Source organism: Leucopleurus acutus (genome assembly GCF_964270905.1).
Source record: "Leucopleurus acutus genome assembly, chromosome: X".
In the NCBI taxonomy this organism is placed as follows: Eukaryota; Metazoa; Chordata; class Mammalia; order Artiodactyla; family Delphinidae; genus Leucopleurus; species Leucopleurus acutus.
The window spans coordinates 71,950,270-71,955,794 of NC_139148.1; positions in this window are offsets into that span (position 1 = coordinate 71,950,270).

Below are 5,525 nucleotides of genomic sequence, written 5' to 3' on the forward strand. Positions count from 1 at the left end.
AAGACTAATGATCAGAAGAAATATGTAAGAAGGAGGTCACTAGGGTCAGTCTCAGCTGGTTACCCAATTTCAAGGATAGTACCAATGCCTTCTTAGAGGAATATATGTGAACCTGAGAACAGTTCTCTTCTTTAGCAGATCTCAACAGTGAGATTTTTATTTCTTCATTCTAGTTCCACTTCATTTTCGCACACACTCCGGTCTATAAAACATTTGGGAATGGGAGTTGTTGCTTTATTTGTCTCCCACTGAACATTTAAATAAATGAAAATGCAAACCAAGTCATTGCTTTAAATAGTCTCCTCCTTGTACACCCACTCTTATGTAGAACTGAGTCCTTGATGTCTGCCATCTTTATCCATCCATCCATCCGTCCATTCATCTATCTGTGCATCTATCCATTAAAAAACCATTTACAGAGTAGGTACATTTTCAGATACCACGTCAGGTACTATGGGTTCTGTGCTTTCTCTTAACAAAGTAACCTACATTTATTTTCAGTATATCCACATGTGAAATCTAGAATGGGTATAGAAAACAAACATATTAACCTATAGATGGAGCTATTTGAAAACTTTTAAACATTTAACAATATACTGATTTATTTTAAACTCCCAGTAACTGAATGGATTACCTCAAGAGAAGTGTTCTTTTTAAAGTCAGTTTGCTTGAGGAGTTGTAGTTAATCATTGAATTGAATCTTTCTTTCTCTCTTTAAGGAAGTCCAAGAATCTAAGAGTTAGAATGAACCATGCAATCTGATCATTAAAAGGCTCATTTACTTCATTCTGTATGACAGACTCTAGGTCCATCCACCTCATTGCAAATACCTCAATTTCATTTCTTTTTATGGCTGAGTAATATTCCATTGTATATATGTGCCACATCTTCTTTATCCATTCATCTGTTGATGGACACTTAGGTTGCTTCCATGTCCTGGCTATTGTAAATAGAGCTGCAATGAACATTTTTGTACATGACTCTTTTTGAATTATGGTTTTCTCAGGGTATATGCCCAGTAGTGGAATTGCTGGGTTGTATGGTAGTTCTATTTTTAGTTTTTTAAGGAACCAAGTCAGAAAGAGAAAAACAAATACCGTATGCTAACACATATATATGGAATCTAAAAAAAAAAAAAAGGTTCTGAAGAACCTAGGGGCTGGACAAGAATAAAGACGCAGACGTGGAGAATGGACTTGAGGACACGGGGAAGGGGAAGGGTAAGCTGGGACGAAGTGAGAGAGTGACATGGACTTATGTATACTAAGAAATATAAAATAAATAACTAGTGGGAAGCAGCCGCATAGCACAGGGAGATCAGCTAGATGCTTTGTGACCACCTAAAGGGGTGGGATAGGGAGGGTGGGAGGGAGACGCAAGAGGGAAGAGATATAGGGATATGTGTATATGTATAGCTGATTTACTTTGTTGTAGAGCAGAAACTAACACACCATTGTAAAGCAATTATACTCCAATAAAGATGTTAAAAAGAAAAAGATGATAAAAAAAAAGATTGGACGGATTAAGTTACAATAATATGTTAAGCGAGAGAGACTCTTGATCAGTGATGCTTTCAGAGAAAAATCGTGATCAAAAGAGGGAAATGTAAAAACTAATAAGTAAAAACATCAATTAAAATAGAGTTGGGAGCTTAGAAAGGGGTGCTCTCAAGCCCTATGATGATAGCAGGGCCCAACAGGAAGAAGAAATTCTCCCTCTTCTTGCCTGGTAAGAGCTCAGCCAGTGAGGGACTGTAACAACTCATCCAATGAAAGGCACTATACTTTGAATTCTCAATTCCTCCAATGGACTTTTTGTTTAACACAGCCATCCCAACTTCCTTTTCCCCTCTTTAAAAATGTTCTCCTTTGCTTGCTGTGTGGGGACTTACATGTGGCTTGCCATGGTTGCAGACCCCAAATTGCAATTATTTGCTAATCCCAAATAAGCCCACTTTTGCTGGAGAAATAACTGACAGTATATTTGTTTAAGATCAACATTACAAAACAGTGTCTCTTCTGGCCTGGTGAATTTTAAAAGGGTGCCCCTTTTATGCTGCCTTCCATTCTGAGGTTGCAAGTCTTAACAAGAGATGCACAAATTGCATTTCAGCACCCATTTTATCCCTTGCCTGGGTACATAGGTATAATGTGGAAACTGTACAATAATATGCACCACCACTACTCCCAATATTATCACTATCTCTTAGAGATAGTCCATACTCTTCTAGAAACAGCTCTGATAACTACTAATTACTGCTAATAGTTTAATTTTCTTCTTTATTAGTAATTTTGTGATCTTGTGGTTTAGCTTGCATATCAAAAGTATTGAAAATTTACTCTTTACTCTTTATTTCCTTTTGGAAATAGTCATGTTCTTAAAACATCCATCTTTCTAAAGGCAATTTGCACACTGTATAAGAAGATCTATTTTATATTAACCTTTCTGCAACTGTGCAGAAAGTTTAAGTACAGTTGTAATCAATGATAGGTTGTTTTATAACACAGACATAGAGGAAGGCATAATTAATGTCTCCTGAAAATAGAAGACTTCGTTCTTTTTTTTTAAGACCAGTTGTTAAGAATTCAAGAAGCAGAATATTTCTTTGCTCAGCAATTTAGAGATTTTAAGGGATGTAAATGACTATAGTTGGCCATTCCTAAACATGTTATTAGTTATACAGATCTCCAAATTTCAATAGGATGCTAATTTGAATAAAGTAAAAGATGTGAGAGGTTCTTTAGTATGGTTTCAGTATTTTAGCTTTTCTAGTATGTAGCTCAGGCTTCTTTAATTGTATAGAAATCCAGAGCAACACCATTAGTAGCTCTACTTTACTCCTGACTGACTATATTGCAACTGGAATTTTATTTCTTTCCAGGTGCAACAATCTCATATTCTACAGGAGAGTGACCAGGTTAGCTTTGAGTTTAGTTATGAAGTCAAATGTGGAATTGTTGGAAATTGCTATGACTGTTTGACATGGGAAAATGCTTTTTAGGGATGAAAATTTGAGTTCTGGATGGAGAGAGAGGCCATGCTTATTGGATTCAAGTATTTACAGGGATTTTACATACAAAATGGAGAATTCCTCTGTGTCAATTAAGAGGCAAAATTTAGATTAATATGTAGACGTTATAAAAAGTCTGAATTTAATTATTTAGAATGCTTGAAGGATGTCACAATGGAATAGACTGTCTTTTTAAGGAGAGATCACTAGAAGTGTCCAAGTAGAATCTGGAGGACTATATGCCAGTGATATTTGAAAGGATCTTTGTTAGCTTAAAAATTGATCTGGTGTTGTTTAAAGTGTCTTTCTAGTCTGAGGCTCTATACCGAAATTGACCTAGTGGATTTTGTCCATAGGATTAGTATTTTTAGAATAAGATATCACTATCAACAAGTATATTTGATTGAATATTGTATATAGAGTACTGTATTCATTCTTAAAATTAGATATATGGTCACCACAATTTTTTGATTAGATATTGGTGAAAAACAAAACCTCCAGCCCTTAAGATAAAATGTGAGAAAGTCTGCTTTCTAAACATTGCATATTGTGATTCCATTTTGTTTCTGGGAAGTGTAAAACACACACACACACACAAGAACTACTAACTCTGGGAACAGGTAACCTCAAGTAGCCGCTTAACATATAATTGTTTGGTACAAAGGGTATAAGACAGTGAACACAAGATTCCTGGGTTCTATCCTGGCTCCTGAGCTCTTATGTAACTCTTGGACCTTGGACAACTTACTTTCCTCATGATAAAAAATGTTCAGGGCTTCCCTGGGGGCACAGTGGTTGAGAATCTGCCTGCTAATGCAGGGGACACGGGTTCAAGCCCTGGTCTGGGGGGATCCCACATGCCGCAGAGCAACTAGGCCCGTGAGCCACAACTACTGAGCCTGCGCATCTGGAGCCTGTGCTCTGCAACAAGAGAGGCCGCGATAGTGAGAGGCCCATGCCCTGCGATGAAGAGTGGCCCCCGCTTGCCACAACTAGAGAAAGCCCTCGCACAGAAACGAAGACCCAACACAGCTTAAATTAATTAATTAATTAATAAACACCTACCCCCAACATCTTCTTTAAAAAAAAAAGTTCAATGATATTCAGTCTTAAAATATTTCTGTGCTACTGTTAGGCTTTGGAATGCTATGGAGACTCAAGAATATCCAAACTCTACCATACCAATAACCCTTTCCCCACTGTGAGGTCACTGAAAGAGAAATCACATGAGAAACAATGGTAAATGAGAAAGTAAAGTGTGACTGTATTATTAACTGGGTTTGTAAAAACCTAGTGCTGAGATTAGTGTAAAAATGATTGGAAAACAAGTTTAGACTGGGAACTTAACAGAGGTCTTTTTCCTGAGCCCAAATCAGTCAGATCAGCTACCAACTGGCTGCATAGTATAGCATACTGAAAAGATGTGCTTGAGAAGAGGTGAGCAGGCATCAGTGGACCATGCCTTTTGACACTCTTTAGTTCATGGAAGGAGGAGGTAAAAAAGGTCCAGAGAGAGAGAGACAGAGACACCAACATTAATGATATTTTCACAGATCGTTGCCCCACCCACTAGCAACAGGTGACCCAATTATTTTCCTAGAATCTGATCCATCAGCTGGTGCCATTCCTATTTGTGGATTGTTGTTATGTGTGTGTGTGTGTGTGTGTTGCTTTAGATAGACTTTTGTGTGTGGGTGTGTGTGTGTTGCTTTAGATAGACTTTTACTGTGTGTTGCTTTAGATAGACTTTTGTGTGTGTGTTGCTTTAGATAGACTTTTACTGTGACCTTAGAGGCCTACATCTTCCTTAGAAGCCTACATCTATTGTCATCAAGACATGGTTTTAGTGTCTGCACTAGGCACCAGTTGTTCTGTTCTAACATAGAATCCTTTCTAACTTTCTGAAAACCCAGACAGATATTGATTCATGAACAACCAACTCAGTCTGGGGCCACTGCTGTGGTAGTAAGGGTATGGGGTAGTCATTTCTTATTCTATGATGAAGGAACTAAAATTTTCAAGGCTATGGAAGACGTCAATGTAAGAAAAGAACTTAAAGTGTAGGCTTTTTATATATGCAAAGACCAAGGCTGATACATATCAATGAAGTCCTTAAAATTATGAAGATTATTAATGAGTAACGGCAAATCACAGAACAATGAAACTATGTATAGTCATTACTTAAAACTTTAATACAGAGTTTCTCCAAGTGTGAGCTGAGGGCCACTATATCACAATCACTTGGGTAAATGACAAGGTTAAAAGAAAGTAAAAAAGCAAAACAAACAACAAAACCCCAAACAAACCAAAACCCCAAGTCTCAGGTTTCTAGAATCTCTGGCTATGAGGCCTAAGAACTTGCATTTTAAACAACTCCCTCCCCAATGATTCTTATGCAATTTTAACTTTGAGAACCATTGTTTTAAAGAGGTAGTTTAGAATCAGTAAAATAAGGTACTATTCTATAATCTAGTATGATGGAAATCATACTGATCTGGGTAGGAGGAGACCTAGG